Genomic DNA, 22,662 nt, shown 5'->3' on the forward strand with positions numbered 1-22,662 from the left:
GATTAGGTTGGCTTTTATCAATAATCCATCTCCGAAACAGTTCCTGCAACCAGGAGGTAGAAGGGCTAAATGGGGGGCCTCACTCCAGCAGCATGGAGTGGGAATGCAGTGGGGAGGTCTAGATGCTAACTAGACAAAAACTAAGTGTTCCCTCAGATATCTCGTGGTTCCAAGAAGTCTATACGTAAGATGAATAAGATCTCATTTTAGCCCTCATTCTACTGACCACTGCTTTCTTCTACTTGCCCAGCTACTCCTTGTCTTCTGCTGCCTCCTCCTCTTGAGGTGATTTCTAATGTGGAACTAACTAGTGTTCTACCCTTTATTCACCTCCTGCCCTTTCCCACCCACAACATCTCTTTAAATGACCTCACCTATTCTCATGGACTTAAATACCATCCATATATCCTTTCTAAATACCTATCTCCAACTCTGACCTCTCCCTGCAACATCAGACTCATATATCCAAATATGTGTTTAATATTTCCACATGAATGTTTAATAAACCTGAAACAGAACTTTTGATAATCACTGACTCTCAAACCCACTTCTGTTAACAAACGCAAGTTCGTGTGCCCGATACACAGTGAGGCCAAACAAACTGAAATGTCGGAGTTTGAAGCAGAGAAAGGTTTACTGCAGGGTCAAGCAAGGAGAACCAGTGGCTGGTGCTCAAAAAACCCTGAACTCCCCAAGGGTTTCAGTAAAGCATTTTTAAAGGCAACGTGAGGGAGGGGTGTCCCAGAGTGTGTGATCAGCTCCTGCACAATTCTCTGATTGGTTGGTGGTGATCAATCCTTAGGTGCCAGAAGCTCTGGAGGCTATGTGCTCATGATCATCAAGTAGTTAATTTCTGTCATTTGGTGGTGGTTTTAGCATCTGAAAAACTCAGGAAATATGCGTCAGATGCTATTATCTAGGTACTTCAGAGAGGAGCTAAAGCAGAGGATATGGGGGAGGGGTCTGTCCCCGGAAGGCCCCATAGGGTCCTGCTTGGTTACATTTCCTCCCTTGAGTCCCCCATCCCCGTCATTAATCAACAGCACTGCAACTCATGCAAATACTTAAGACAAAAATCTAGAAATTATTCTTAACACTGTTTCTTTCTTCATCCTTCAAATTCACATTATTGGTAAGTCATGTAAAATCTTTCAAAACTTATTCCAAATTCATCCTCTCTTTCCATCTCTGCTATTAATAGCTCAGCCCAAGAAACTATTGTCTTTTCACTCCACTATGAGCATCCTAATTGATCTTCTTTGCTTTCCTATATCTTGTTCTCAGGAGAACAGCCAGAGTATCTTGTAAAAATGTAACTTAGTTTACATCACACAAAACTCTCATATCTCATTCAACTTCCCTTCTCACTTGGAGTAAAAGCCCTCACCTCTAGTATTACCTACGAGGCCTACTTAATTGGGCTCCCATTATTTCAGATTTCATCTTAGACCATTCCTATCCCTCACCCACACTAGCTCATTCTTGCCTTAGGGGTTTCATTCCAGTTTCTCCTTTTGCCTCTTCTTTCCCTTCATCTTCTCAGAACTGATCCCTTCTAGTCGGCTATCAGTTTAAATGTCATCTGTGCAAAATGTTGTTGTCTAGGAAAAACTTATCTGTTATTTCTCTACTATTCACTCAATACTTCTGTACTCTAAGTGTGTGGGAGTTTTTCCACATCAGGCAATTCTCCAACTGTGATGGACACCAATTGGCTGTCCTACAATTCAGTTCTGACACCATATACCTGGAGATAGCATCAGATCCCACAGGTTAGAGGCTCAGTCCTGTGAGACTGCCCCACCTCTCCCCCACCTCAGATGCTGATCATAAATCTAGGTTGATACCTGTACTCCTGACTGGCTAGGTATCAGATGTTCTCATGACCTCCCCTCCTCAGGTTTGATTAATTTGCTTGAGCAGCTCACAAAACTCAAGAAAACTGTTTACTGATTAGATTTCCCATTTATTATTACAAAGGATAGTAAAGGATAGGAATGAACGTTCAGATGAAGAAATACACAGGGTGAGATCCAGAAGGGTCCAGAGCACAGGAGCTTCTGTCCCTGTGGAGTTTTAGGTGCACCAAACTTGTCCACCAACCCAGAGCCCTTTGAAACTTCATCCCTTTTGTGTTTTTAATGGAGGCTTCATTAAGTAGGCATGGTTGATTAAATCATTGGCCACTGGTGATTAAGTTACTCTCTATCCCCTCTCCCCCATCTTGGAGGTAAGAAGGGGTGTGGGGTGAAGCTGATCTAATCACTTCTAATCACCTCCAATCACTTGGTTTGTTCCCCTGGCAATCAGCCCCCATCCTTCCGCACTTTCCAAAACTCTCCTCAGTAGCATAAATTCGGTGTGGTTGAAAGGGGCTTGTTCTGAATAACAAAAGACACCTTTAGAGCTCTAATCACTTAAGAAATTCCAAGACTTTGGGGAGCTGTTTGCCAAGACAGGGCAAAGACCAAATATGTATTTATTATAAATCTCAATATCACAGCTGTTCTCCAATTATTTAATCAAAAATGGCCACCCAATCTCTCACTACTACAGGAGTCTGCAATTTTTTTTTTTTCTGTAAAGGACCAGATAGCAAATATTTTAGGCTTTGCTGGCCATATGTTCTCAGTTACAACTAATTGACTGGTGTTGCAGCAGGAAAGCAGCCATAGATAATATGTAAATAAATGCGTGTGGCTCTGTTCCCATAAAACTTTATCTGCAAAAAGAGGTCAACATAGTTTACCAATGCCTGCTCAATTACATCAAACTGTTTTGATTCTCTGCTTTTTATCTGTGCACTGTGCTTTCCCTCATTCAGATTTAAACTCTGAGAACAGCAGCACCATCATTTATCTCACTCCTTGGTACTTTACTAACACCTAACAACTGGAGCAGAGAGGGAGCTTGAAAATACTTACCGAATGAATGGATGAAACTGGTATGTTAAATTTAAAACACTACAGAAAAACCAAATACCACCTCAGAGTGTTTACCTAATTGTTCGTTAGGACAGGAAAGATTAGGAAATTATTACTATCAATAGATGATTTTACTATTTAAAAGTTTCTATTTATCCTTTAGGTACTATTATACCTCGTAATGACAGAAAAAACAAAGGGAAGTTTAAATTATGTTTCCACAATACGTATCTTACAGATTCTATTTTTTTTTTTTTTTTTTTTACTTTACATTAAGGCACTTCTCTTAGGCCAATGGTTCTCAACCTAAGATGATTCTGTACCTCCCCACCCCCCTCCAGGGACCTATGACAATGTCTGGAGATGTTTTTGGTTATCACAACTTGGGGGTACCACTAACATCTAGATGACAGTAACCAGGGATGTTGCTAATTATGCTACAATGCACAGGAGAAACACCCACAGCAAAGAATGATATGGTCCAAAATGCAACAGTGCTGAGATTAAGAAACCTTGCCTTAGGTTTATTTCCCATGGAAATAGGTCTTTGTTTTTAGGGAAATTTTTATGGAATTTAAGAATGCCACCTAAATCTGTAGATGAGTTTTGAAAATTTGTGAGAAGGCAGGTTGTATTTCTTTAAAGCCATAACTTTTGTATGAGATGGAAAGCAGTTCTGAAGGGTACATTTCACTTGGGGAAAAAAAAAAAGACAAACCTCACTGTCACATCTGTATTCCAAGAACATTCAGCCAACCTGATAACCTCCTTAGAGGGTTCAGACTTCACACTGCCTGCTCATGGACTCACACAAAGTTAAGTGCCTACTACATTTCATGATATTCATTGACCAAATGACAACAATAACAGTAAATTTGAGCTGACATCCTATGGCAGCAACAAAACAGGAAAGGAAGGAAGGAGCATTCCAAGGGCACGAACAATACAGCAAGTATCCTTTTATAGTTTCCATGTGAGCTGGTGACTTTGTTGTTATGCGCTGATACCGTCCATTGTTGAGTTAAGCTGGCCCTACGCCACAATATCTCAAGTTAAGCTCAGGCAAACAATAGCTATAGTCTCTGGATACTTAATGCTAGAGGTAATTTTTAACTATCTTCTAATTTTTTTAGATCTCAATAGAACATAGTAAGAATCTGTTGGTCTGAATACAGACCTGTTATTGAGGAATATAACCCTATTTCATAACCATTGACTCACAGTTACCTAACAGCAGGGGAGAGAGAGTGTGTGTGTGTGTGTGTGTGTGTGTGTGTGAGTGTGTGTGTGTGTGTGTGTGTGTGTGTGTGTGTGGTGGGGAAAGGGTGGCTAGAAGACAAGCCAAGGCAATGTTTGTACATTTTGATGCTGTTCATATCATTAAATAAATAACAGGGATTACACACGAACACTGTGGGAAATTATGTCTTCATGAAACTAGATGGTTTTTCATTATTCAGACTATTCCTACCTCTGTGATTTTTCCTCCCCTGCCACCTTCTCGGGGATGTCTTCCTTCTGTTTCCTCATGTAGATATTTCCTAAAGTTCTGTCTTTGGTCTCCCCAACCTCATTCTGTAATCTATTTTAGGATTTTATTTATTCTAGTGGTTTCCACTATCACTTCACTGTCAGTGACTTTCCAGTCTTTACCTGAATTTTTCACCTACTTCAGGAACATCTATTCTTTAATTTTTTTTTTGTTTTGTTTTGCGGTACGCGGGCCTCTCACTGTTGTGACCTCTCCCATTGCGGAGCACAGGCTCTGGACGCGCAGGCTCAGTGGCCATGGCTCACAGGCCCAGCCGCTCCACGGCATGTGGGATCTTCCCGGACTGGGGCACGAACCCGCGTCCCCTGCATCGGCAGGCGGACTCCCAACCACTGCGCCACCAGGGAAGCCCTATTTTTTCATTTTAATAGCTACAAATACACCTATTTGGAAATCCTCTTGGTGCCTTAAACTGCATATTTACAAAATGCAGCTCATAGTTTCTTCCTCTTATGTGGTCTTTTCCACTGATCCCCATCTCATCCATCCTGTTGGGTGATACAAAAATATAGAACTCGCCCCGACCCTGCCTTCTTCCTAATGCTCAATTTGCAAACCACCATAAAATTCTACTTTTTACCTCTGAAATATTTCTTAAACGTGCTCACTTCTCCCCTGTCACCTACCCCAGCTGTAGTCTGTGTTACCACCTCATCCTCTGATTATGATACTTTCATGCTTAAACATTTTCAATGTCAACCTATTGCTTTTAGGGTCAGAGACCCTTTAACACAAACCACAAGGATCCGCATGGATAAGCTGTTTCTTGCCCCTCTTGTCCAAGATCATGCCCCCCTTGTCTCACTGTCTCCACTTCAGCGACATGGCCATCTTCCTATTTCTCACACATGCCATCCTCCTGCTCTCCACAAGGTGCTGTAGCAGTGATGGTAGTTGTTTTTACCACACACACACACACACACACAGCTTTAGAAGGCCCTTTGCTGCCCTCTTTTTCTATTTGGCTCCTATCACCTAGTCTTCAGATTTCAGACTGAGGGTCATTCTAGTGGGAGAAGCACTCCCCTAGAAACACTGAAATCACTCCCTTTACTGTAGCCTCAAACATAACTAGGTATCTCCCCTTCACAGCGCTTGTCACATTTGTTACACTTTTAAATTTATATTTGTTTGTATTATCAAATAGCCCAGCAGCCTTCCTCAGTAGAGTATAATCTATCTGTTCCAGTTCAGTATTTTATCCCCAGCACTTAGCTTGGTTTCTGGCACAAAATAGGATATCAAATATTTGTTAAAAGTATGAATAAAAATTAAGCTCATCTTTTCAACACATCAGTTCACCCCAAAACACTTAACATTTCTAAATTCTCTCCTTCTGTTGGTGTTCCCATCATCTCCTAAACCCAAGGCCCAAATTTTCAGACTTCTTTGGCTTCTCTCTTTCTCTCTTGCTACCCACATCTAATTGTTTGCCAGGTATCATTGATTCTACCTCCAGAGCACATTTCCCACAAAGCTTCTCAATGCCATTACCACTACTTCCTGGTGTAGGTCCACCCCATCCTATCTCTGGGCTATTGCAAAATCACCCTATTGGGTTTCAGATCTAATCTCTTCTTACCTCAATTTTTCTTCCAGCCTTCCAAAAACACTGTTCATGCTGCTCCTGTGATCAAAATGACTTTAGGATTCTTAACTTTCTGTTCAATATAGCAACCAGCATGCAGGTTCTCTATGATCTTGACTCAATGAACTTGAAACATTAACTTGAAACATTCTCTTTCTAACATCTTATATTCCAATCAGACTGAAATATTTTGTGTACCCAGCACATCCCTCACGTTTACCACTTCAGGGACTTTATTTCTTACACTTTCGTATTACTTCTTGTCCTTCAAGTACAAATTCTACTTTCCTTTTCTAGACTACCTTTTTACACCCAGGGACTCTTTCTTATTTATCATTGCATAGACTACAGTGATTAACATCAGGGCTTTGGACAAATAATGTTCAATAGATATATTTAATGAATTATTTCATTCCTTTCTCTTTTTTCTATGTAGCTTTAGTCTATAAAGGGGAAATATTTTCTTATGTATTTTATATTGTTCTTTCAGAGATTTTTCCATGCCTTTTTTTTTTTGAAAAGGCAGCCCCAAAATAAGATTTTATGAAGTCTTTCTCCCTTGCCTTTTAAGAATGCTTCATTAAAAAAAAAACTGAGAAAGTAATAAGAGCAGGATTTTAAAATTATGATCTAGGAACAATGAGCACAAACACTTGCTAAAGATTTGTGCTTTTCTCTACTCAAAGATGACATGCAATTCATAAACTGGTCAAAGACTGAATAGGGATGAAGTTTATCTAACTTAACAATATATACTGTCAGTAGTAAAATAGTAGCCCTAGAAAACTTTACATTGGCTTTTACTGCAATATTAATCTTTCATTTCAGGAAATACCTTAACTGTTTTTGAGGACGTTAAACACGAGTGTTCTAGACACTTTAAGCTAAGACAGCTTACCACAGTATTGACTGTATTTATTTCTGTGGTAGTCAGCCTAGAAACTATGATTCTGAATTGTTAACACCATAGATTTTTTTTCTTTTCTGGAAAACAACTGAAGTTTTCAAAATAGTGTTTTTAATAATTATACTCTACCAAATGTTTTGCCCATATTTTCTAGTAAGACCGTTTTACATTTTAAAGCAGCTTTTGTCTTCCATTTAAATATTCTTTCTAAATAAACCATATAAGTATATATTACAATTTTTACTAAGCAGATATTCACTTCTTTATCTTAAATTTCTTATATAGTTTATTGCTCCAAGCCATAGGCACACCCGCACAGTATGTATAGTATAAAAGATTTATAGATTAAAAGAAGAATATAAACGTACATAGTATGAAGTTTAAATACCATTTTTAAAGCACCGTCACATATAAAAATCATGGTGGTAAAACCACAAGCTAACCAATGCATGGAAATCTTTCTTTTTAAGTTTCAAGCCTTTTCCAAACAGAATTTAAAGCCACTGAAGACCTTTCTGTGGAGTAAACTTAATGTGCATGTGTGGAAGTATCTAAAAATAAAATAATCCCATTTTTGCACCATTTCAAATTTAACTCTTGTGGTCACGAAACCTACAGTGCAAAATTGAGATGTGGTATGGAAACTGCCCATTATCTGTTAAGAGGCCTTAGTATATGGCAAGAGGAAAGTTTATTTACTTAAACTACGGCAAAGAAATCCTACATTATTGAGTTTATTTTAACATCAATTTAATGGTTATTTATTAATTTCTTCTCACTTAAGTAAAGGTAATTTATGAAATAAAAAACATTATTTAAAACATTGATGATCATGAAAATGTTGAGGAAAAGACCTTATTTTTGTAACAGCTGAATTGAATTAATAGAATATCTCACTCAATAACAGCAGTGACAACTATTATTATTACTTATGCACTTGGCAGCATTTTATAGTTTTTATATTTTAGTTTATGGAATTTATGGAAGTTTTTTGTAGCATACAGATTTGCCTTGGGTATAAGTAACTAACATCTTGACACTTATTAGCTTGCATTCTTGAATATTTACCATGTACTATGCAAAGTATTGTGCTTGTATTTTCTCAGATAATCCCCTAATTCTTACAACACCCCTGTGAAGTAGGTGCTATGAACCCACTTTAAAGAAACTGATGTTTAGAAATTAAGTAGTTTGCCCAAATCACACAGCTAGAAAGTAGCAAAACTTGGATTCAAACTCAGGCTCTTTGGAGTCCAGAGCCCATGCTTCAAACTCTCTTACAATATTGCCTCCCTAAACTAGGCTTTCCTGACCTAAGACACAACATTTAATCCTAACAACAATGACAAAAAGCAGAAAATATTATTTCTATATTAAAAATTGAAATTGTGCCTCAAATAAATCAGCTTCCAACTAAGTGTTGAAGATACAAATCAAGTTTTGTCTAAATTTAGAACCATACTGTTTTCACTATACTAGTCCAACTGGACTTTCATTTAGCATGGAAATGGTCTCCTTTGGTTGTCCAATAAAGTAGTCACAAGCACATGTGGCTGGTGAACACTTAAAAGTTGGCTAATGCTAGTGAAAAACTACACTTAAAATTTTACTTTATTTTATTTATTTTTTTGACTCCCATTGCCCATTTCTCCCACTCCCCAACCCCTTGCCTCTGGCAACCAACAATCTGTTCTGTATCTTTGATTTGAGCTTGTTTTTGTTTTTTAAGATTCCACATATAAAAGAGATTACTTTATATATAAAATAGATAACAATAAGGATAACAATATAGCACAGGGAACTATATTCAGTATCTTGTAAGAATCTATAATGGAAAAGAAGCTGAAAAAGAATATAAAACTGAATCACTTTCCTGTACACCTAAAACTAACACAACGTTGTAAATCAACTATACCTCAATCAAAAAACAACAACAGAAAAAGGGATCATACAGTATTTGCCTGTCCTTGTCTGACTTACTTTTTTTTAAAGGTTGGGCATGCCAAGATTTATTTATTTATTTATTTGGCCACAACGAGCAGCTTGCAGGATCTCAGTTCCCTGACCAGGGATTGAACCTGGGGCCACGGCAGTGAAAGCCCAGACTCCTAACCACTAGGCCACCAGGGAACTCCCATGACTTATTTCATTTAGCATAATGCTCCCAGGGTCCATTCATGTTGTCACAAATGGCAAGGTGCCATTCTTTATAGGCTGTATAATAGTCCGTTGTATATATATATATATATATATATCACATCTTTTTTATTCATTCACCCATCAGTGGACACTTAGACTGCTTCCATGTCTTGGCTGCTGTAAACAATGCTGCAGTGAACATGGGAGTGCAGATATCTTTTCAAGTTAGTGTTTTTATTTAGTTTGGATAAATACTCAAAAGTGGAATTTCTGGATCATATGATATTTCTATCTGCACCAATTTACATTCCCACCAACAGTGCACAAGGGTTCCATTTTCTCCACATCCTTACCAACACCTGTTATTTCTTGTCTTTTTTTTTTTTTTTAAATAAATTTATTTATTTATTTGTTTATTTATTTATTTTTGGCTGCTTTGGGTCTTTGTTGCTGGGCGCGGGCTTTCTCTAGTTGCGGCGAGTGGGGGCTACTCTTTCATTGTGGTAAGCAGGCTTCTCATTGCGGTGGCTTCTCTTGTTATGGAGCACAGGCTGTAGGCACGCGGGCTTCAGTAGTTGTGGCACATGGACTCTAGAGTGCAGGCTCAGTGGTTGTGGCGCACGGGATTAGTTGCTCTGCGGCATGTGGGATCTTCCCGGACCAGGGCTTGAACCCGTGTCCCCTGCATTGGCAGGCAGACTCCCAACCACTGCACCACCAGGGAAGCCCATTTCTTGTCTTTTTAATGATATCTATTCCGACAGGTGTGAGGTGATAGCTCATTGTGGTACTGATTTGCATTTCCCCTGATGATTAAGGATGTTGAGCATATTTTCATTACATTTTCAAATTAATTACATTAAAATTCAAACAAATGCCCTATGTGGCTAATGGCTACTTTATTGCACAGCACAATCATGACTACACTCAATTACACTCACCTCCTAAGCAATATATAGACACTTATAGAAAAAAGTTAAATGAGCTTAATTTTTAAATAAACTCAAATTTAAATAAATTCAGTTATTTCTCACTAGTTAATTCTTTAACTCAACATAAACTGGTATTTCCAAGTAAAGTAACCCAGCCATAGCCAATGTAGAACTCAAAAATTTTTTCTTCTCAGTTCTTGCTCTAAGGTGCCTTTTTTCCCCTAGTTGCTTTACTTTAACTTCCTTTACTTCAAGTTCTATTTACTTTAACTTCCTTTCAAATTACTTAAAAGTAAAAAAATTATATATATGCAAACTTTAAATCACGTTGAAAAATATTTTTTTACTATGCATCCTTGCTAGTCTCCCCCTTTATTTTTCAACACCTAGAAAATGTGAAATCAGTCTCCAATCTTTCTGTAGTAAATCTGTTTCATATTTCATGCTGTGACATTCACAGATCAGAAAATCCCAATTTAGAAGAACAGAAGTCAGAGATAAGGCATTTCAGTCAAAAGGGGACTGAATTTAATGTCCTGGCTCCTAGTCTGGGCAAACAACCCAAGGAATGAAGCTTCCCGTTTTCCACTCTTTCAGTAACATGAGAAAAGAATCCAAACATCTACAAAATTAAATGTTTCCCCAGGGTAAGGTCTACAACAAAAGTTATTGGTGGGCTTCCCTGGTGGCGCAGTGGTTGAGAGTCCACCTGCCGATGCAGGGAACACGGGTTCGTACCCCGGTCCGGGAAGATCCCACATGCCGCGGAGCGGCTGGGCTTGTGAGCCATAGCGGCTGAGCCTGCGCGTCCGGAGCCTGTGCTCTGCAACGGGAGAGGCCACAACAGTGAGAGGCCCGTGTACCAGAAAAAAAGAAGAAGAAGAAAAAAAAGACTTGCTACTTGTCTAGTTGCTATGGGAACTGCATTCTTTCGTTCACTAAATTAACCTACGCAAGAAAAGAAACTTTGTAAATGGTTAAGGCAATATATATTTATTAAATAAAATTTGGAAAATACTAAATAGTATTTTAAAAATGCCACCCATAATTATTTCACCAAACATACTCTGTTACTATTTTGAGATGCTTCTCTTTTATTTCACTGCACACATTTTTTGTTGTGGTAGTGGTATTTGAATCATTTGTACATTTTTGCATCACTGTTTTCCAGTTAACATTATAGCATACTTTTTTCACTAAAGTTATATTTCAAAAAGAGACACACACACAAATCACATAAGATTATATGTTCTTTAAATATCATTTTGCCGTCTTGCATGTTAATGCCTTTAAAACAATCTGTGATAAAGTGCATTTATATTCCTTCTACAACTGTTCTTTATAACACATTTGCTCTCAAAAATTAGCCCATTCTGTAGTTCAGAATCCATTTTACTTCATCATCACTTACCATATTGCCGTATATGGGCAGGCTTTTTACAAGGTTTACTCATGGTTATGTGTCAGACTAACTTCTAACACAAACGTACTTTTGGAGAAATTATCTGTGGTGATTATGCCACAGCTCTATTCCTCTCTGTTCATATATCCCTCTCTATGATCGTTCTTTCTCCTTTGGCTCCAACTTTCATTCACTTACTCATTTGGTGAATTTATTTATGGAGCATTTAACAAGCCAGGCGTTGTGCTAGACACTGGGCTATAATGGTGAGTAAGGCACAGTTTTGACAATCAATTACTATACAATGTGATAAGTGCTGACTGGCAGAAATAGAAGGTATTTTGGCAGAAGTAGTAAAGGTCTGTCTTAGAGGATCAAGAATAGCTTTCTTGAGAACATGGCTTTATCAAATGGAATACTGCCAGCTTAGGATATGACTGATGGCCAGAAAAGGAAGATCTAGTTATTATAAAGAACTTCCTCAAGTATAAATTTGGTAACTCAGGTAAATTCAGGAATTTACATTCTACACCTGGGATAATGCATGGTGTTAAGAAAAGGGTAACCAATATTCAGTCAAAGATTAAGGCAGGGAAGGAGCTGGGCAAATTCATTTAGCCACAGATACTGCCTCAGAAAACTGCCCCAGGCATAGGCTGCCCAATGTGTAGTGCCTGATGGACATAGCAAGCTCCCACGAACATATGTGTTCATTGATATCAGGTGGTTTAGCCTAGTGGCTACAGTAAGGCAGCAGAATTCTGGATAAATGCTGGACATTAGGAGAACTTTCTATACATAGGAGAACAGCAGACAGAAGTATGGAGACGGGACATAGACCTGGGAAAGGTCCACATCCCTCAGCTTTGAATTCAGTAGGCTTCACTGCCAGATAGAAAAACATTGGTGTCTAGAAGAATTAATATATAACTGAATCTTAGGGGAGGAAACCCAGGCTGAATTCTAATAGCCTGGCTCAACATGAAGCATATGGAAGGCTATATTATCCAGAATGGGACACATTTCAAGCATGAGCTATACTGAATTGGTGATGTGGTTAGGAATATTCTTTCCTTCCCAAATAAAGTATGCTTGCAGACACACTAAGTTCTTTTTCTCCATCTATAATCCTTCAAAATAGAGTCCCACACTATCAAGTTTTAGTATCAATATTATTTTCAGTAAAATGCTGTTAAATATTAATTCTCTGACAGTAAAGAGGAAAACTTAAGTTAAAAAAGTATTGTCAGAGAGACAGACTATCCCACAAGATTCCCAGTTTTATTAAATTAGAGGAGCCGGAATCTTTGGAAGGCAGGTTGTGGGGCTTCTGAGAAGTGTCTGGGGAAGAGTAGGTCTCTATACTGCTATTTACACTGGTCTGTAAGCTCTGATAGTAGGTGTTGATTTTGTGGATTCATGACATACAAGCTTAGGAACCGAGTAAACTTTTGAGAACAATTCTCTCCCTAAGTTCCATTATGGTAAATCATTTTTGCTGATGGTCTTCAAAAAAGAATCTGAGAAGGACATGAGAAATTCCCACAGATTATTTATCTCAGGAATTCACTTCCTGACTCAAGAATCCCAGTCTATTAAGCAATAGGCAGAAGCTGACGAACGGTATCTATGACTCTTGTGAGCAGTCACATGCACGAACTTCCTCTGATCAAGAATTTCCCCTGACCTTGAAATCCTCTTAAAGTTCTTTATTTTATTATTGTTTATAAAAATGAGTTGCCTAATTAATATATGTTCAATATAAAACATTTTGAAGGTTCAGATTAAACGCAAAGAGGGAGGAAATATCTAACCGTAACTACATTGACTTTTTCAATTTAACATGTCAGGGACCTAAGTTTTTTGAGAGTCAGTATTTGTAAAATTAAAACTGCCCAAGGCAGAGCAGAGTATCTGAGACTCCTATATTTTGGGGGGAAGGGGCGGGGGGTGGGGGCTCTTCTTTTACCTGTAAAATTATTCAGAGAAGTGAAATAGAATTGCTACTGACCTGAACAGCAAGTGGATTTTCTACTCCTGAGCGTCCAAGGGCCAGTATAGTTTCTCATCAAACCTATATAATGATTAGGAAAAGGCTATTTCTAATATTATGGCTCATTCACACAACGGATCATCATGCTTGCATTATGATAAAAATAAAGTAGTTCTTTATTCACTAATATGAAACAATATTAAAGATGTATTAATTAAAAACAGAATTAAACTTCATAATAGGTTACGATGTGTTTATATTTGTGTTAGAAAGGTAGGTCTTTTTTTCCAGTAGAATATACAAAAAAACTAATAGCTGATGACAGTAGTTCCTTAAGGGTGGGTTGGGAGAGAGGAAGGCTGAAGAGGTTGCAGAACATGGGTACTGGCGGCTGGGGAGGGAGGAAGACTTAATTCTTATTTCACTGCCTTTCTTCTGTTGGATATTTTTACTATATAAATATATTGCTATTTTTATTAAAAACTAGTTAAATAAACATATCACTCCATATGCCTTAGCGAATGGTATAGATTTTAATCTAAAACTTACTCTTTAGCATATGATTGTTATATCATATCCAAATAATTATTTAACATTGAACCTATAAATTAAGGCTGTGTTATTTGCCCATTTCCAATATACTACATATTTATAGAAATTGGATCTGTAGAAGACTGTAATGCAGACTTAGGGAATAACATAGTAAATTTATCTGTTTTTTCAAGGTAAAGGTTTCTATTGTTTTAAAAATCATTATTTAGGAATTTAAAACCTTCCTATAATTCTATACTGTAAAGCCATCCTCTGTTTATTTTCCATTTTTTAGACTACTGGGCATTTAGATAAACTTCAAGTCATCCCTCACTTGTTCTGCCAAAGAGAGGCCTCCTGGGAATATCATCCATTGCCCAATCTGAAAAAGCTGTAAGACACAATTTTATTCCTTTTGGAAATGCAATATTTATTGGGTGTGAATAGCTTCTCTACAGCAGTTGATGACCTTGACTATGTGAATCAAGAGAGATGTAGAGCACATTCATTTGCTTATTTTTAATCCCCTGAAGAAAAATATAGCATTTTAAGACATCATCATTATTCATATAGATAATTGTAATTTAATGTTCTGAGTAATTCTCCGATAATTCTTGATGATAGTCCACGAAAGTAGGCTATTCATAACATCCTAAGAGATTGACCATTTTCTGAATTTATATATTTAAGAATACATTTCTCTTCCATTATTTAAAGTCTTCTTATTTTAGAGTCTGCAAAAAGGGGATGGATCTTAATGAAGGAAATTTTATCTCATTGTAGAAGATATGCTGAAGTGTCAAGAAACAATGTTTCATTGGAAATATTATCTGAGACTTGACACATAAAAATACATCCTGGCAGTGAGTAAGCAGATGAAAGGGAAGTGGAGATTTGACTGAAATAATCTGTATTCTGCTAAGAATTTTTTCCTTTATTTTCTGACTCGACTTTTTTTTTTTTTTTGCGGTACGCGGTCCTCTCACTGCTGTGGCCTCTCCCGTTGAGGAGCACAGGCTCCGGACGCACAGCCCCAGTGGCCATGGCTCATGGGCCCAGCTGCTCCATGGCACGTGGGATCCTCCCGGACCGGGGCACGAACCCGTGTCCCCTGCATCGGCAGGCAGACCCCCAACCACTGCGCCACCAGGGAAGCCCCCTCGACTTTTTAATCTCATTTTTGATCACCTAAGCATACCCATCTTTCATGGGTCTTTAGTCTATGCCTAGCTGCCTCAACTTGGGCTAAAAAGTAAGTTACATTATAGTAAGGTTATAAAAACCACATACGTAACTGATTTTTATAATCGTACTCCTTGAAAATAAAAGCAAAGAGCATTTCACACCAAATATACTTTACATAACAGTTCCACTTTGAAAGTTACTTTTTCAGTTTTTGAAAAATCCAATCTGTTCCTATAGCAACTTTTAACTAGCTCTGAAATATTCCAAAAGAATTGTGATCTGATTGTCTCATAAGGGCCTCAAGCTAAAAAGGTCCAGAATTAAATTCGGTATTTTTCTCCACTCACTGTCCCATCAGCTCCCTTTCCTGTTGTGTTTCTAATCTAAGCAAAGGGCTCTACCCTTAATTATTCCATCTCCTCCGCCTCATCCTGTCAAACTGACCTCCTAAATATCTCTTAGAGCCACTGCTTTCTTCTCTCCTATTAACCTCATCCTAGTTATAGTTTAATAATAGCCGAGTCCCAAGAATTTTGCAGCAGTTTAATAATTAGTCTCCCTTCACCTCTTCAGTCTTTCCACTTAAAGTCCATTCTCCACAAACTTTTTTGAAGACATAGATACGATCATGTTGCTTCCTTCAAATGACTTCTTTATGAAAAGGTCAAGGCTCTTAATCAGCTGACACTTGTCTAATTTTCCATGATCAAATTTTGTCCTGTTTTCTCTATGTAATCTGAATTCTCAGGCATAGTACACTCATGGCCTCTGCTTTTCTTAACAAGACAATTTTTCTTATGAATTTGTGGAGTTTAAAGTGTAGTTGGGCAAAGAAGAGTCCTAAGAAAGAACTTTTGCATATATCCCCAGGAACAGACTCAGCAGTGAATAATTAAAAAAAAAAAAAATATGGGAAAAGTTGGGCTTACTCTCTAAACAAAACAAGGTATAGATATAAGAAAACTTTTTTTTTTGAAATTAAGTATACTTTTTATTTATTTATTTATTTATTTATTTTTTATTAGTTTCTGCTTTATAACAAAGTCAATCAGTCATACATTTTCCCCAAAGACAGATATGAAGGAAAAGACTGACAAGAAATAAGGCATTGGGGCTTCCCTGGTGGCGCAGTTGTTGAGAATCTGCCTGCTAATGCAGGGGACACGGGTTCGAGCCCTGGTCTGGGAAGATCCCACATGCCGTGGTGCAACTAGGCCCGTGAGCCACAACTACTGAGCCTGCGCGTCTGGAGCCTGTGCTCCGCAACAAGAGAGACCGCGATAGTGAGAGGCCTGCGCGCCGCGATAAAGAGTGGCCCCTGCTTGCCACAACTAGAGAAAGCCCTCGCACAGAAACTAAGACCCAACACAGCAAAATAAATAAATTAATTAATAAACCCCTACCCCCAACATCTAAAAAAAAAAGAAAAGAAAGAAATGAAGCATGACCATGATAGTTTGTACTTTTCTTTTTGTGAAAGTGGGAAAAGGCAGTGAAGAATAATATTGCTTTATTTTTGTTATTGTCTTGACCTATAAGAGGGTATAATAAGTCATTTACATGAAAGTATGAAATGATGTCCTAGGAAGGAAGTGACAATATGGTTAATTCAGGCAGATGAAGAAATCCACCTTTCCCGGGTCCCTTAAATTCCAGGCAAACCGCACTCATTACCTGATATCCCTGAACTAGTGCAGCTTTCCCACACCTTTAGGCATGCTGCTCTCTTTCTGCCTAGAATGCCTTCCCCTCTCTTTGCCTGACAGTTTAACTCTTATTCATCTTTGAAGTTTCTATATCAGTGTCAACACCTCTGTGACTCTTTCCCCATTACTCTCCTCTGCTGTAACACTCTCCAATGTATATTGAAGATGTTTACCCACTTGTTTATTTCCTCAAATATTTCATGCTTTCTTCAAGGGCACTACTGTATTCCTAGTATCTGTCGTGAAGTAAGAACTCTACATTTGCTGAGTAAATAAAGGAAGGTATCTACTACAAGTTCTGAAGAAAGAAACAAATAGCAGCACCATTAAAATTATTAGATAGGGTCCAGGTTTATAATCATTAACTTGAAAAAATTAACATTCAGTCCACAGTATAAGTTCAAGTTAATCCACTAAAAGTTACCAGCCTTATTACCATCATGAGGCAAATCATCCAGTCCTTCTTCCCATGTTCTACTTTGTTCACAAATAAGGAACTTCCACTCTCTCAAAAATATTACAGTGAGACCATCTACTTTTCTCTGACCTCTCACTTGTTCCTTTCCTTGGAAGAAGGAGTAATTTATGTGATGGGCATGACGGTGGGAGTCTGACTTACAGTGATCTACATCTCTTTTTTCTAATGTTCAATGTCAATATGCTTAAGTTTGCTAAGCATGTGTGACCCTTCCTCTGGAGCTTTCTGTGTGCAGCTCAGTGTGAGGCAGCTAAAAGAGCATGTGCTGCTTTGCAGACCCACCTCTCTCCAAATGTAAGTCCCAATGCCTAGACATGTGAAGCCACCCATTGTGGTTTCAGAGGCAAGAGAGGTTTTCTAGTCTACCTCTATCAGATATAATTCAGAAGATATTTTCATCTATATCTGAACCTTCTGTTTATTTCTCAATTACTATAGAATCTATCTGTGTGGGGTGAGAATAGCACTCTCAAAACCAGACAACACTTATTAGACCTCATAAATGCACATATCTACATGCAGTAAAGCAATCTTTTGGCTTTCCAGATGTCAGAGTTACCATGTTGGTGGTTCCACCAGTATTGGAATCAGAGTGTAACTAGGGGTTACTTTAATGAAACGGTGGGAGTTATTCCATGAAAACATGATAATTAGATTCTATTCCCAAGAAACCTATTCATAAAACAGAAATTAGAGCTCAACTCTTCTCCCTCACCACCAGACCCTTGGAAATCCCTTAGACATTCCAGCAAAGTTACTCTCTGTGGTTCATATTGCAATCAAGACTTGGCCTCTGGCTTCCCTGGTGGCGCAGTGGTTGAGAGTCCGCCTGCCAATGCAGGGGACACGGGTTTGTGCCCCGGTCCAGGAAGATCCCACATGCCGCGGAGAGGCTGGGCCGTGAGCCATGGCCGCTGAGCCTGCACGTCCGGAGCCTGTTCTCCGCAACGGGAGAGGCTACAACAGTGAGAGGCCCGCGTACCACAAAAAAAAAAAAAAAAAAAAAAAAAAGACTTGGCCTTTGCTCTTATGATGGTTCACTTGGCCCCTGCATTTTACTGCTAAAGCTGGATTTTACTAAGCTCTGATCTACTCTCATGTAGCATCTTCTTCCTTCACACAGGCCAGACACCTCCAAATGACAAAGATAGTGGAAAAAGGCAGGATAATATCTCTTTATCTGAACATGGTCTTTCCTTCACTTTTTTTTTTTTTTTTTTTTTTTGCGGTACACGGGCCTCTCACTGTTTTGGCCTCTCCCGTTGCGGAGCACAGGCTCCGGACGTGCAGGCTCAGCGACCATGGCTCACGGGCCCAGCCGCTCCGCGGCATGTGGGATCTTCCCGGACCGGGGCACAAACCCGTGTCCCCTGCATCGGCAGGTGGACTCTCAACCACTGCGCCATCAGGGAAGCCCTCCTTCACTTTTCTGATTTAGGACTAAGATAAGGACTTAGAGTTGGGGTCATTTGTTTTTCTCCCCCATCCTAAGGAAGGATTTGGGCAGTTAGTTGGTCCCTGTCTCTTTATTTTATGGTAAAAATCCTTTCCCTAGAAGAATTCAAATTGTATAGCATAAATATGGGAAAATGCACTGCAGAAGAACATATCCAGGAATAGGTTTTGCTAAAGTTTTCTGAAAAAAAAAATGGGTGAAAATTAGCCAAGAGAAGTTTTGGAAAAGGAAGCACTTAGATTGCTGCTCATTTTAATATGGGGGTTGGTAGGAGGTAAGTTAGGATGTATTGGGAGGTTCCTATGAGTGGACTCCCTTGTGAAGAACTCAACTCTTGTATCTTTACATTAGAAACTGAAAATATACTATTTACCATAAAGCTTTAGTTTTTCTCTTTTTTTGGTTATCATCTTAAATTGCACTAACACTTCAGTAAAGAAAATCATATACAGATACATATATAGCCTGATGGTCTTGGAGATGCTAAAGGCATGAGGTGGTAAAGAGGTAGGATAACCTGTTTTACTCTCTTGAGAGAAAGCAACCTTCCATGCAGACAGTGGCCATCATCTCAGGAAGAGTGTGACCTCACTCCTTTCCGTTGTAATCCTTAAACTAGGATGCAGCTTTTCTCTGAAGGACAGGGCATGATGCATCCTGTTTGTCTCATGGATAAAAAGATATGCGAGTCAGAAAATCTAATGATGAATTTTAGAGAACAAAACTATGGTTAATTTTCAGGTGAAATACTGACTTGAATGAACATGAAAACACAGTTGAGAAAGAGCTAAATATAATACAACATGGAATCACAGAACTTAGAGACAGAGAAAGCTTTAGAAATTATTTACTCTTCACTTCTGGTCTTGAATCTAAGGTTTAAAGATGTTAAAATCTTGTCCTAAGATCACATAGTGTGTGATGGGGAGTAGGGGTGTGGTGTAGCCTAGAAACCATGACTCCTGTCTATAATCTGTGTCCCTTATATACAACCCCATGCCTATTCCCAAATGGCCCCTATTAGCTGTGATGAAAACCAATCCATGCCTCAAATCAGCAGAGTCCAAGAACGATCAGTTCTCTAGCTGACTGTACCTGATGAGCTCTATGACCTGGATTTCTCCTGCAATGTCTCAATTTCCCCTTGCCCAGTTATTTTTATGACCTATTTAATAAATTATAAAATTATGTTCTAAATTAAAAAGACAATAACTTGTAAGACTATATTATGAGAATAATGTCATTGGTAAGGAATCCTATGTAGACTATTACTTTTTAAATTTCATAGATATCTATAAGTTCTGCTTGGGGGAGCTGGTTTGAACTAGATACAAAGAAATTAGCCATATAATGATTTATCTCTTTGGCAAAGCCATTTTCTTAGTTCTTCAAAATGACTCCTGCTTCAGAAATGAACACATGTCCAAAGCCAGTATACAAACCTAGTGGTCACTGCAATAACATTGCAAAATACCGTCTGACCTGCCCAAATACATATTCTTAGACAGTTCTAAAAATGGCTCCTTCCCCCGCGATACATATTTCTATTCCTTTTTTGTGAATGAATGTGTTCCCCACTCCTGCACCCTTCATTTACAGGAAGAGGAAGAAACATTGGAATTACTAAATGGAGCATGACATTTTTTCCAGACAGCAGGCCCAACCATGAGAATTAGAACGTCACTTGGCAACCAGATCCCTTTTCTATCCTCAGAGACGATGACACTTCAGGAAAGAGCTTACCTCCACACACTTACTAAAGCCTTATAAGGTCAGGAGTGTTTGCTGAGAAACATTTATTTTCCTCTTCTCAATTTAAAGCCATCACAATTTTTTTTCAGAGAGGTTTTGATTCTACAAAGTAATTCTAGTAAAGAGACTTTGGATCTAAAATTTATCACATTAAAAACTACTAAAATCAGTTCACTGTAATTTGCTTCAACTTAAAATATTATCATGAGAGTATGGCTATTTGTGTGTGTGTGTTTACTAAAATCAGTTTATTGTAATTTGCTCCAATTTAAAATAATTATCATGAGAATTGGTTCTTATATTTGTGTGTTTTTAAAAAATCATCTTTTAAATCCTTTTTATATTGTTTCATCCTAAATATGTTAAAGTTAATCAAAGGCATGGTTGTTTTTTAGCTTAACTGGCAAAAATGGAGAAGAAAATTGCCAAATTTTAAGACATAGTCAATACTGAGAGTAAACTTTTAGAATAAAATGTCAAATTCATCTTATCGGTAAACTATTTGCTTACATTCTTTAAGAAATAGACCAGGAAACCCTGTCCATTAATATGAGTTGATTGTACCTTTAGGATCCTTCCTAGTAACTCTGCCTGCCTAGTTCTTTCATAACAAAAGCCAAATCCTCACTAATAACTGTTGGTAGCAGAAGAAAGTCACTTTGGGCAGAAAAGGAAAATATGCATCCCAAAGGCATGGAATTTACTTGGAAAGACAAATACAGAAAGCAAATTAGTGGGATAAATATTGAGAGGTCTTTAATAATTAAAGTCTCATGTATTTAAATGTTACAAAGCAGAGGCGAGCTGCCTGAAGGCCAGTCACTAGAAGGATTTGTTGAGCTCTTACCCTGTGACATTATGAAAGACTTTGGAAACATTAAAACATAAAAGTCTCCACCCTTCGGATATCTAGCCTCCAGGACTGTGGGACAATACATTTCTGTTGTTTTAAGTGATCCCAGTTTGTGGTACTTTGTTATGGCAGCCCAAGGAAACTAACAATAAACTTGTCTGTCCTAAAAAAAAAAAAAAAGTCACCACCCCACTTCCTTCTGAGAAAGATTCTAAATGCCACTGAAAGTTCAAGGTACTCAAATGCCCTGATCTCTTAAAGAGCTCCACTCCTGAAATAAGGATCCAGGATGTTTTAAATGTTACCTGGTTAGATTGACAAAAATAATCCTTAAGTCTCAGAACGCTCTTGATCTTAAACTTATTTCTCACACTCTGTCAAGTTACAGAAAGTGTTATTATAAAACAGCATAGAAACTGATTGCATTCTGACAAATAAGGACAGTTAAGCTTAATGACTGAAGCTTTGAAAAATTTAATTCACCCTTCTTTTTTTGTTATTGTATTATATTTGGCATATATTAATGAATTTATGAGTGATTTTCCACTTTAAAGCAAAAAACTAAAAAGGAATCTCAGAGGTCTTTTTTGGAGATATGTTAATGCAAAAGGTAATTTCTATTTCTTTAGATAACACAATATCTTAATAGTTTAAAATAATATGAATCTGTGGTTGTTGAATGGCGTTATATTGCTGGTGCTGCTAGAGACAGTCTTATGATGTGTGGAGCTGGAACTGAAAGTCTGGGTGACCTCATTTCAGCTGCTAAGTTCAAGTAGTAGAATTCTGTTGATTTGGCATCTCTTGACAGCACTCAAAATATATAATTCATCTTTAAATTCAGGTCCTGCTCCTACCAATCATTATTTGCTTCATAAAAGTCCTTTCTTGGCTAATAAGGCTTTTGTTCCATGGGATAAGAGATACCCAATATTTTGTCATTGAAATGAACTGCTCAGTTTTTACCCACATTATGTCAGTAGCAGGATATTCCCTTACTGTACATCTAATATATATTGTATATATATAATCTTGGTGCAAATTTCATAAATTGTTCTCAATGTTTTTGATTCTGTGCTGCTCCTTATTCTTTCTGTAACAGTCTACAGGCATACCTCGAAGACGTTGAGGGTTTGCAGCAATAAAACGAATATCACAATAAAGTGAGTCACAAAATTTTTGCTTTCCCAGTGCATATAAAAGTTACATTTATACTATTCTGTAGTCTGTCAAGTGTGCAACAGAATTATGCTTAAAAAAACAA

The sequence above is a fragment of the Mesoplodon bidens genome (assembly GCF_964165515.1).
Source record: "Mesoplodon bidens genome assembly, chromosome: 5".
Taxonomy (NCBI): domain Eukaryota; kingdom Metazoa; phylum Chordata; class Mammalia; order Artiodactyla; family Ziphiidae; genus Mesoplodon; species Mesoplodon bidens.